Below are 12,578 nucleotides of genomic sequence, written 5' to 3'. Positions count from 1 at the left end.
GTGGTTAATATAGTATTTGTGCTTAATTATAGTATTTCTGCTAAATTATAATATTTATGCTAAATTATAGTATTTCTGCTTAACATAGTATTTCTGCTATATTATAGTATTTCTGCTTTTTATACTATTTGTGCTTAATATAGTATTTCTGCTAAATTATAGTATTTCTGCTTTTTATAGTATTTCTGCTAAATTATAGTATTTCTGCTTTTTATAATATTTCTGCTATTTATAGTATTTCTGCTAAATTATAGTATTTCTGCTAAATTATAGTATTTCTTCTTTTTATAGTATTTCTGCTTTTTATAGTATTTGTGCTAAATTATAGTAGTTCTGCTAAATTATAGTATTTCTGCTTTTTATAGTATTTCTGCTTTTTATAGCATTTCTGCTTTTTATAGTATTTGTGCTTAATATAGTATTTCTGCTTTTTATAGTATTTCTGCTTTTTATAGTATTTCTGCTTTTTATAGTATTTGTGCTAAAACATAGTATTTCTACTAAATGTAGTATTTATGCTTAATCATACTATTTCTACTATATTATATTTTTCTTTCTAAACATAGCATTTCTGCTATATAATTGTATTTCTGCTATGTTATAATATTTGTGCTAAAGCAGAGTATTTGTGCTGAAACATAGTATTACTGCCAAATGATAGTATTTCTGTCAAATTATAGTATTTGTGCTAAAACATAGTATTAATTTAAACACATAAAATAAAAGAATAAATAAAAGAAACAAATGTGCAATGAACATGTCAGGAGTCGCTGTTAAAAAGTCTCATGGCAGTGGGGTTAAGGGACTTCCTGAACCTCTTGAGTCCTGCAGTGGAGTGAGATGAGCCTCTGCAGCTCCTACTGTGAGGATGCTTAGGCGATCACCAACACCAGCTCCTTGGTGTTGGTGTTCAGAAGAAGACTGTTCTTATTACTGCAGTCAGTTAAATAAATCTATCATCATAAAGTACATTTTAACATAATGACCTTGTGTTTATTTATGTCTTTTAACCATTATTTCAAATTCAAAGAATCCTGTTTGAAACATATTAAACTTATAGAATTAAATTTCACACTTCCTCACTTCACATCTCCTTGCTAAACACTGGAGAATCATGCAAAGACTTTGATGTAACAGATTGACCTCTAACAGCAACCATGGGCATCAGTGATGAGAAAACCTGTGTTGAGACAGCATTGGTGAGTATGCTTTCTTACCAGCAGCCCAAAAGAGCCACAACATCTGTAAACATTTCCCAAGATCCTCCTCTTTACCTGCCACTGCTACTCTACACTGTGAGTACAGGCTGGACCCCACAGAGTGTGTGCATGTCTGCAGTGAGGATGAACTCTTCCACCTTGAAAGCACAGACGACATGGCAAATAAGATTGAGACAGCAACAGGAGAACAGGCAGCTGACCAGGAGTGGCATCAGCTCCACAGGCCAAGATTACATCTTCATGTTTAAGAGGTTTGTTATATGAGGGGTGAAACTGTGCAGAGAGAATCCTCAAAGGAACGAGACAGACTGCAGACGTGAGCACATGGACAGACATGGAGTTTAACGCAGCTGGAGAAAACTGCAAATTGAAAAACTTTAACTATAGGCCTCATGGCCTCGTTGTCCACCCTGACACTCCCTGGCTTGGTTCCTCACCAGATGGGTTGATCTTTGATCCATCTTCACAGCCACCGTTTGGACTGCTTGAGATAAAGTGTCTTTATGTGAGGAATTATGTTCACTTCAGATACCTTCAACTAAGAATGGCACCTTGTCTCTCTGTAAAAGTCACTTGTAATGACTATGTTGACACAAAGTTAACAGCAGCATCAGAGAGAGCAGGGACTGGTGTTACTTTCATGTTCACACACTGATGCACTTCTCTCTTAAAAATAATTTGATTTCTATTGTGTGGTCTTAAAAAAGTACAGGTGATTTAAAGATGCCAAGTTAAATGTTCAGTATGTTGGTCACACCACACACATGCACTCTACAGTTTCTTCTTCTCATCTAATGCAATCTTAATGGTAAATCAACAGGGTGCTTGGTTGCATAATTAGCTGTGCATATGTTGAAATAAATGTAGGTTTTCTTTATTCTTGGCAGGAAAAACATATATCCAAGTGTAAATCAGTGCAATTCATAAATGTGATTATGTAAACATTACTAAAATAGCCAAAGCATAGTTCCAATATTTACATTTGAGGGGCTACAATCACTAAAATCTGAATTTTATTAAAACCATTTTTTACATTTACTTGTTAAAAATTGTTGTTTGTTATCAATAATTAGAGCTCTAATCATTTACATCATATATAATCTACCTGAACCAATATAAAACTATTTACTATAAAAATAGTGCAGTTACAAGCACTGGTCTGAGCGGTGCAGCTTTTTAAAACATTTTGTTGTATTCAATCAGTGGAATGAATACAAGACTACAGCTGCTGCAGAGGTCTCGTAGCTTTAGTATATGAGGTGCCCTATCTACCAGATGAGCAATCTAAATGCCAAGTGAACTGTGCAACTTCACTGACAGTGACATCTTTAGCCAAAGTTTTAACCAGGGGTTTGTTCTGATAATACTTAGGAAGCAGATGTGTGCACTGCCAGCACCGTTCAGAGGGATAATGGTGTCAAATATTTTGATCGCCTTGATGCTTCTAATTGCTCTCTCCACATGTATCATTAGACGTGAAATCTTCTAAGTGAATAGTGTGTGGTAATAAATCTTATCATTCGATTCAGGGTAGTGTGTGATTTGTACTGATGAAAACATTTTATCCCGGTATTCAGACATGGGTGTCAGAACACTGAAAATACACTTGGAATCATGGTTCCAATCATCTCAGGAGAAATGCATATCCCAATTGCATTGAGTAAGGTGCACCAATTTCATGATGATTTTTTTTTTAAGAAAATAAATGTGTTGACATGGTTTTTCTGCCAATTTTTAGTAATGTAGTATTTATGCTTAATCATACTATTTCTATATATTACTGCCAGGTCCCCAGGCAGCCAATCCTCTGTGAGGACTGACTCATTCAAATTTACAAATCAGGGCCTGCACGGCTTCCCAGCCAGCCAATCATATCTGAGGTCTGCCGTTTCTTCTCTTGTCATATCTCCGCGACGGTTGTACAAAGAGCAATGACAATCGCAGTCAAAGTACACCAAAGTCCGCTGATTCACCCAGTACAAGAATTATGCTTCTAGTCCACCTAATTTTTGAGTTACACGATGTTTTGTAACTCCAAAAAACTGCGTTTTTTGCCTCTCACCGCGATCTAATTCTGACTGCTCATCACCCTGTTTTTCCAGGCGTTTGCTCTCTTTCCCAGTGGCGCAGTTGGTAGTGACATGGGTCTGCAAGCCAAAGGTCATTGTTTTTTTCCCTACAAATTAATACACTATCACAGACCAGTAATTCATATTCATCATTTATTACAATTCTGCAAACTTTTATCATTTTACCAGCTTTTCTAATATGGACCTCAGATTCTTGTTAACACTCCATGGCACATACTGTTCCCTTTAGGCTCTGTGTATGTGTGTGTGTATCAATATTTCTCCTATTTTAAAGTGTTACTCCTCCATAATTGTATTTCTGTTAAATCAAAGTACTTTTACTACATCTTAGTACTTCTGCTCAATCATAGTATTTCTACTAAATCATAGTATTTTTGCAAAATCATGGTTTTTGTGCCAAATCATAACATTTGTGTTATGTTATAGTATTACTACTAAGTGGAGGAATTTCTGTCATGTTACAGTATATGTGCTGATTACAGTATTTTTGCTAAATCATATTATTTCTACTATATCATATTTTTCTTTCTAAATATAGCATTTCTGCTATATAATTGTATTTCTGCTATCTTAGAATATTTGTGCTAAACCAGAGTATTTGTGCTGAAACATAGTATTTCTGCCAAATGATAGTATTTCTGTCAAATTATAGTATCTGTGCTAAAACAAAGTATTAATTTAAAATTACAATATTCATAGTTCATCACAGTGTCTCTGGTAAATCACAGTATTTCTGCTATGTTGTACTACTTTTCTAAAACATAGTGTTTCTGTAATGTTTAAGTATTTTTGGCTAAATATATTCTTTCTGTTATCTTATACTATTTCTCCTAAATTCTTGTATTTTTGAGAAGTTATCATGTTTCTGGTAAGTTACAGTATTTCTGCCAAGTTCTGCTTTGCTATTGTATTTCTGCCAAGTATTATGTTTCCTCTAAGATATTGCAGTTCTGCCAAGTTATTACATTTTAGCAAAGTTCCTTTTACAATTTCTGCAACTTTTCAGCTTTTTCAGATAGTTTTTGCAGACAGCTTCAGCTTTAAAGCATCCACACTGCATTTTCGCAGGAAATGCAAATTTGCCTGAAAGGGCATCCACACCATTGAGTTCCTGTTTCTCTTTATTGTGTGGATGCCTGAAAGGGCATCCACACCATTGAGTTCCTGTTTCTCTTTATTGTGTGGATGCCCTCATAGGGCATCCACACAATAAATCCACACACATTCCTGTTTCTCTTTAATCTTTATTGTGTGGATGCCCTCAAAAGCATCCACACTATTGAGTTCCTGTTTCTCTTTATTCTTTATTATCCTACTTTATTATTCTGGTTGCTTCCGTACACTTTTTGGCGCTTAACTACTCCCTCAGTTTTTGTGCTATTTGCACCGTTCAAATCTTAAAAAATTCTGCTCTTTCTGCTAATGCCAGCTATGACTTTTGGTGCTCATAACTTCTATACTTTTTGAGATATTGAATTTTTTTTGCAATATTTTTTGCCCTTTTCTGCCACATTATCAGTGGCCTCACTGATTTTCCTTGCCGGGTTGACCTGTGTTTTAGCTCAGTGAGATGAGCATCCGTTCTCAGACTGGGAGGCCGGGGTTCAAATCCCGCTTATGGCAAAATTTCTTTCAGTTAACAATTAAACGTTTTTAACTCTTTTCAGCAGAAATTGTGCTGATTGAACTCTTTTCAGCAGAATTTTAAATTTTTTCACTACTTTTAAGCACGAATCCCAGCTTTTTCAGCTGTTTTCAGCAAAAACCTCTTTTCAGCAGAATTCTGCTGATTGAACTCTTTTCAGCAGAAATTCTGCTCATTCAACTCTTTTCAGCAAAATTTTCAGCCTTTTCACCTCTTATCAGCTCAATTCTCCGCAGCTTCTTCTCATTTCATCAGAATTGTCAGTCTCTCCACCTCTTCTTTGTGAGAATGAGTTTGGCTCACTGAGATGAGTGGCTGCCTTGAGACCAGAAGGATCAGGTTCAAATCCTGCTTAGGGCAATGTTTTTTCCACTTTCAACTCTTTTCAGCTTTTTTCAGCAGACGTCTTCAGCGTGCAAATTTTTCTAGTTAAGTGTGCCTATGCCAAGAGGCACACTTATTACTATTCGTCGGATTTATTATTCTTATTCTTATTATTATTATTATTATTATTATTTTCCTTTTTCCGCCTAAAATTTTGCAGCGTAACTCACCCCGTAGTTTTGAGACAAGGTTCACATATGTTATATCATTTTGTGCGGCTGGATCTGGAATGGTGTGCTATGACTTTTGGTGTTTATGACTTTAATCGTTTTTTAAATATTAATATTTTAGTGAAAATTTTCCCGCGCTTATGTGTCACACAGTTTTTAGACAAGGGTTACATATCATATATCATTTTGTGCGGCTGAGTCTGGACTAGTATGCTATGACTTTTGGTGTTTATGACTTTTATAGTTTTTTAAATATTTAGATTTTAGTGCAAATTTTGGCCCATTTCTAGGCCCATGAGAAAGATTCAACTTTTGGCCCCATAGAAACAGATTTCAAACTTCATTTGTGGTGTGTTGGCTCTCTCTAGTGGTATGTCGGGGTAGTACGGCCTGTCTACCCGTATTTGGATTACCGTAATGACGACAATGTCAACGGCGCGAACAGCGTCGCTGCTTTCAGGAACCATTTGAATTTTTAAGGTTGCGCGAACCATTGAATAGTTACGGTAACCTCAAGGGTGTATGCTTGGTGGAACACTCCATATCCCACAATTCATAGCACGCCCTTTACCGAATGAAACAATGGCGGCCACCACTTCGTTTAATATATTGCTTTTATTACTTTTTCTAGGTCACAAAATAAACTTTTAAGATATTTTCAGGTGAGAATGTAGGTGTGTAAACGTCAAATATCTGCTCGTTTTGTCAAAACATCCCATATTAGCAACTTACGATGTTGCTGCTAGCGCGGCTAAGTAGCTAGCGCGGCTAGCGTCTCTTCGCTAAAAAGCACCCGGACTTGGCTTACAGTGAGGTGGCTGACACTCGTTTCACCACCCGATCGCTCACCAAGAGACTCTTTCTCAGCTGGACTTAAACTTCAAATATCTGCTCGTTTTATCAAGAAGTCACATATTAGCAACAGTTTTCTCACGATGTTGCTGCTAGCCAGCTAGCGCGGCTAGTCGGCTAGCTAGCTAGCGCGGCTTGACGGCTAGCGCCGCTTTGCTCAAAAGGATCCGGTCTTGGCTTGCAGTGAGGCGGCTTACACTCGTTTCACCCCCGATCGCTCATAAATAGTCTGTGTCTCGGCTGGACTTATTTTTCGTTTATATGGGCCGATGATTCATTTATTCATTTTAGTAACGGTATAAACAGTGAAAGGTGGTTGTCCAGATGCATGTCGATGTGGAAAAAATAACAGTTGTTTGGTGGTGGCTAACGCGGAGCTACAACAAAGGGCAGCTAGCCATCGGTGTATGACAGAAAGGGCATGCGGGGAAAGAGGCATACGAGGCGGCGAGGTGGCCGCCGATCAACCGGTGGTGGCTAACGCGGAGCTCAGTCATGGATAAGGGAAACCGAAGGCAGGAGAAGCAGGCGGCTGCCGGTCGGAGCGTGAGGTGAACTGAATTTCAGGTAAGAAGTTATGAACTGCACTCTATTTGGGTCAGATATAAACCGAGTTTAGGTGTAGTTTATTTGTAGCATGATGGAGTTTCTATACAGCTGTGTGCGCGCTAAGTTACTGATGTTGAACTTTATGACAGCCTCTCCTGTCATTCTCTCGCTTGTTGAAACTTCAGTCATGAAACTGATCAATGGTCTGCTTTTCTCTCTTGTTTGTTTATCGCGCTAAACAACAGCAGCACGTTTAAGGTTGATCAGCTGTTGTTAGAATTCCTTTGATTTTAATTTCTAGTATCAGCTGATGTTTGCTGGAGCCACAGCTGAAAGAAAGGGCTGGTCCAAACCAGGAGATGTCCTTACTGAATCATCAGAGCTGAACTGGTGATGGAGAAACAGGTTTACCTTTTAGGTGACATGAATGAATTGAAGTTATGAACTGTTTCTGAGAGACAAATAACACCAGGATCCTTTTCTACGTAGCTGACAGCTGGTAACTGTGCAGGGGCGGATCTAGCAAAGCTTTTGCCAGGGGGCCAGGTAGGGCATTAACAGGGAAAGGGGGGCACAAAGAAATACTTTTCTTTCTTACTCTCATATAAAATATTTAGCTTTTATTAAATGGTTATCTGAATCTTACAACCAAAGTTTGTATAATAATACACAAGATTGGCTGTAGACCATTGTTAATCATTCAGAACACTGTGTAAAAATAACAACAAGTGAATGCAAAAGTGGATAAATATTTATTTTACGTGTTTGATGTGTTTGGCGGGGCGTGGTCTGCAGTGCCGCTGCAGGAGAGGTGGACCCACCTTAGCGGCATCTGCAATCACGCCTCTGAGGCGTAAAGTCTGTGCTCTCTCGGGTGTTTTTTTTGGTGTGTGTCGGGCTGTGAGATGAAAAGCTACAGCCAGCTGTGTGGGTACAGCAACCATGTGTGAAAAGTGGTCAATAAAGTAATGCTACAAAGCGTGTTCATGCAAACATTGTCGGGTCTGCCGTGGTACAATGGGACTTCTGCTCATGAACCTCTGTGCACAGCGTCTGCAAATCGGGGCTGTACGAAGTCACCTCATCTTTACACAAAACTGTAAGCTGTCATCTGTGAGGCGCGAGCGGTGTTTGTTTTTACCATAGTTCATGGTGGAGAATGGCTGCTCTGCTGAGTTTTGCTCTCTGTAGCCGTTTGAATGGCAAACGACACTGATTTGCAGCGGCATAGGCACACTTAAAATTTCTTCTGAAATTTTGGCTTTCTAGTTGTGTGGATGCCCTCATAGGGCATCCACACTATTGAGTTCCTGTTTCTCTTTATTGTGTGGATGCTTTAAGGCATCCACACTATTGTTTTCCTGTTTCTCTTTATTCTTTATACTTTATTCTAGTTGCTTCCGTACACTTTTTGGCACTTAACTACTTCCACAATTTTTGTGCTATTTTCACCATTCAAATTTTCAACTATTCTGCTATTTTTGCTCTTTCCGGCTATATCTTTTGGTATTTTTCACTATTATACTTTTTAAAATATTAAGCTTTTTTCCTTTAATTTGTCCCATTGAAATGAATGGGAAACTTCCGCAATTCTGCTAAAACTTGCTTGTTTTTGAAACTTAACTACTTCCTCATATTTTCACTTAGAATGACCATTCAAACTTTAAAATGTTCTCAAATTATTGGGCTATTCAGGTATAAATCAGCTTTTTCAAATCTTTTACCATTTTATTTTTATCCCTCTTAAAGTTTTGAGTTGCAAAATTGTGATTTTTCACAAAATACATGCGTTGTTATGGTTGCTATGCACTTGGTTCTAAGTGAGACACTGAAGGTTTCGCAGTCTTCTCTTCATGTCCAAACAACTTCTTGCTACTTGCTCAATTTTCACTCAACTTCCACAAATTATACATCAAAACGTAGGTATTTTTGCTGGCTTTCAGAAAATGTCACTATCATTGTTGTGGGATTTATAGGATTTTAGCAAATCTCCTCAGACCAACACAAAGTCTCAAAACTCTCCATAGAAAGTCAATGGAGAGTTTCTTCAAAATCACCGCTTGATTTCTGTAATGAGAGGCATATTCGAATCGTCATATCTCCCCAACGAAGCGAAGTTAAAACATGAGGCTTGTCCCAGTATATCTTCAGACATTCCTGACGCTCACAATTCAAGAATTTTTTTCTCACCTATTACTGTTCTGAGATGAGTTAGACTTGTTTGAGGGTAGGAAATTCTTCCTTCGCTCAGATTTCTTCAGGTTTCAAACTCTGGAAATGAACCACTTTTTTCTCTCGTCATATCTTTTTTTTGGATTTCCACAGAGACCTGAAAATTTCCATGACTGTTCACCAAAGCCTGCTGTCTCTTACGGTGAAAGAATGATATTGATACTCCAAATAGATCTAGAGTTACAAAGCGTTGTTTGAGGGCAGGTCAAGGCAGTTTTCGCTTCGCCTCTACTCAGTTATGGTGCATTACAAGTCAAATATCTTTAATAATTCATATTTTAATGATAAATTGTCAACACTTGAAGATTCCCCCATCTCTTCTGAACAAAACGGTGTAAGAATGACCGTTCTAGCCCCTACGGTTAGGAAATTATGGTCATTTGTTTGAGTTTAGTCCTCACTATGAGAAATAGACTGCAAAAATCCTGCCTCTCTGCTGCGTGTGTAAAAACGGCTGCACCTGTTTTGGCGGGAAAAAGTACACAGCCTCTCTGATTGGTGGATTCAAATTTAGCAGCTCCCAGGCTGCTTGACTGACCTAAAAACTTGCTTCTCTCTCTTTCTGTGTGTGTGTGTGTGTTATAGTATTTCTAAATGATTGTATTTCTGCTTTTTATAATATTTCTGCTAAATGAAAGTATTCTTGCTTTTTATAGTATTTCTGATTTTTGTAGTATTTCTGCTTAATATAGTATTTCTGTTTTTAATAGTATTTCTGCTTTTTATAGTATTTCTGCTTTTTGTAGTATTTCTGCTTTTTGTAGTATTTCTGCTTAATATAGTATTTCTGTTTTTAATAGTATTTCTGCTTTTTATAGTATTTCTGCTTTTTATAGGATTCCTGCTTTTTATAGGATTTTTACTTAATATAGTATTTCTGCTAAATTATAGTATTTCTGCTTTTTATAGTATTTGTGCTTAATATAATATTTCTGCTAAATTATAGTATTTCTGATTTTTATAGGATTTCTGCTTTTAATAGTATTTCTGCTAAATTATAGTATTTCTGTTTTTAATAGTATTTCTGCTTTTTATAGGATTTCTGCTTTTTATAGGATTTCTGCTTTTTATAGGATTTTTACTTAATATAGTATTTCTGGTAAATTATAGTATTTCTGCTTTTTATAGTATTTGTGCTTAATATAATATTTCTGCTAAATTATAGTATTTCTGCTTTTTATAGTATTTCTGCTTTTAATAGTATTTCTGCTAAATTATAGTATTTCTGCTTTTTATAGGATTTGTGCTTAATATAGTATTTGTGCTTAATATAGTATTTCTGCTAAATTATAGTATTTCTGCTAAATTATAGTATTTCTGCTAAATTATAATATTTCTGCTTTTTATAGTATTTCTGCTTTTTATAGGATTTCTGCTTTTTATAGGATTTTTACTTAATATAGTATTTCTGGTAAATTATAGTATTTCTGCTTTTTATAGTATTTGTGCTTAATATAATATTTCTGCTAAATTATAGTATTTCTGCTTTTTATAGTATTTCTGCTTTTAATAGTATTTCTGCTAAATTATAGTATTTCTGCTTTTTATAGGATTTGTGCTTAATATAGTATTTCTGCTAAATTATAGTATTTCTGCTTTTTATAGGATTTGTGCTTAATATAGTATTTGTGCTTAATATAGTATTTCTGCTAAATTATAGTATTTCTGCTAAATTATAGTATTTCTGCTAAATTATAATATTTCTGCTTTTTATAGTATTTCTGCTTTTTATAGTATTTGTGCTTAATATAGTATTTGTGCTTAATGTAGTATTTCTGCTAAATTATAGTATTTCTGCTTTTTATAGGATTTGTGCTTAATATATGTCAGGGTTCTTCGTCTGAGCAACCCAGGATCCATGAGCAGTTATGGACTAGTTATATCTTATGTATTTTTGGTGTTGCTTCCCCTTTTGCTCTATGCTTGTACATATGTGGAGAAGCTTGTTAAATTCCCCTGGCTGGTGGACTCCCTCAATCCAGTTGTCCTGGACTTCCTGCTTTCCACCCTCCACCTCCACTCTCCTCCTCAGGCTGCTCACCGGCCCGGACCGCTGGTGGATTCACAGCCTGAGATGCCGGCCCTGACGTCTACACGGAAACGACGTTCGCTCCACCGGCTTTCCTCACCGCAGCCTAATCCACGAACTTCTCAAGAGTCGGCTGTGGTGAGTAGTACGGACAATTTTCCATTTCCCTCCCCATCTGGTTTTGTGTCTGCAGTGGACGAGCCGACAGCGCAGGTAACATCACCTCGGTCAGAGGTCTCCACACCACTCGCTGCTTCAACATCTGCAGCTGTGGCACCGCCGTCATCTCATCCGCCTGCAGTCACCCTTCTGCCATCTTCTTCACCGGCTGCTACGTCACCACCCGGACCTGCCCTGCCCGAGCAGGAGCTTGGCGAGCCGGAGGAGCTCGCACTGCCCGAGCAGGAGCTCGGCGAGCCGGTGGAGCTCGCACTGCCCGAGCAGTTGCTCGGCGAGCCGGTGGAGCCAGCGCCGCTGCCGGAGGAGCTCAGCGAGCCGGTGGAGCCAGCGCTGCTGCCGGAGGAGCTCAGCGAGCTGGTGGAGCCAGCGCCGCTGCCCGGCGAGCAGGAGAAGCCAGCGCCGCTGCCAAAGGAGCCCGCGCCGCTGCTCGGCGAGCAGGAGAAGCCAGCGCCGCTGCTCGGCGAGCAGGTGGAGCCCGCGCCGGAGCTCGGCGAGCGAGTGGAGCCCGCGCCCTAGCCGGGGGACCTCGGCGAGCGGGAGGAGCCCGCGCCGCAGCCGGGGGAGATCGGCGAGCGGGATGCGCCGCTGCGGGATGCGCGGTCTGACTTTGGGACTGTGACCTGGGAGGGTTTGTTGTTTGTTGTTTTTGCTTGTTTTGGTTCTGGCTACTTAAGAGAGTCTTGGAGCTCCCACCGACGCGGGATCATTGCGTGAGACTCCACGTCAGTCATCCAGTTGTGCTTGGTTAGTGTGTGTGTATGCCCGCGATTGTATGTGTCCTGACGGCTGCTTCTATTGTGTCCAGAGGAGAGGGGTGGAGTGCCAGACAGCAGCCAGCACGGGGAGTGCTGAGACACGGGAGCGGAGAGCACAAACAGTGGGAGAAGACACAACACGGGAGTCTGGGGAAAGCACGGGAATTTGTTGTTATTTCCACACACTGTAAATAAACGCACTGTTTATACACAGAGCACTGCGCCTGGGTCCTCCTTCCCCACACCCCCGTGACAATATAGTATTTGTGCTAAATTATAGTATTTCTGTAAAATTATAGTATTTCTGCTTTTTATAGTATTTCTGCTTAATCATACTATTTCTATATATTACTGCCAGGTCCCCAGGCAGCCAATCCTCTGTGAGGACTGAGACACTTAGCCCTGAAATTTACATACCACGGCCTGCACGGCTTCCCAGCCAGCCAATCATATCTGAGGTCTGCCGTTTCTT

The 12,578-nt window shown here is 38.9% G+C and overlaps 1 pseudogene; it reads left to right on the top strand.

Moving 5' to 3' along the window:
- The first annotated feature begins 11,201 nt into the window (after positions 1 to 11,201).
- LOC148094746 (uncharacterized) lies at positions 11,202 to 12,065 on the top strand (annotated as a pseudogene).
- The last annotated feature ends 513 nt before the right edge of the window (positions 12,066 to 12,578 follow it).

The sequence above is a fragment of the Neolamprologus brichardi genome, unplaced genomic scaffold (assembly GCF_056152115.1).
Source record: "Neolamprologus brichardi isolate AB-2024 unplaced genomic scaffold, ASM5615211v1 NODE_ptg000031l+_length_7269946_cov_1, whole genome shotgun sequence".
Taxonomy (NCBI): Eukaryota; Metazoa; Chordata; class Actinopteri; order Cichliformes; family Cichlidae; genus Neolamprologus; species Neolamprologus brichardi.
This window is presented reverse-complemented; position numbering and strand designations above follow the sequence as displayed.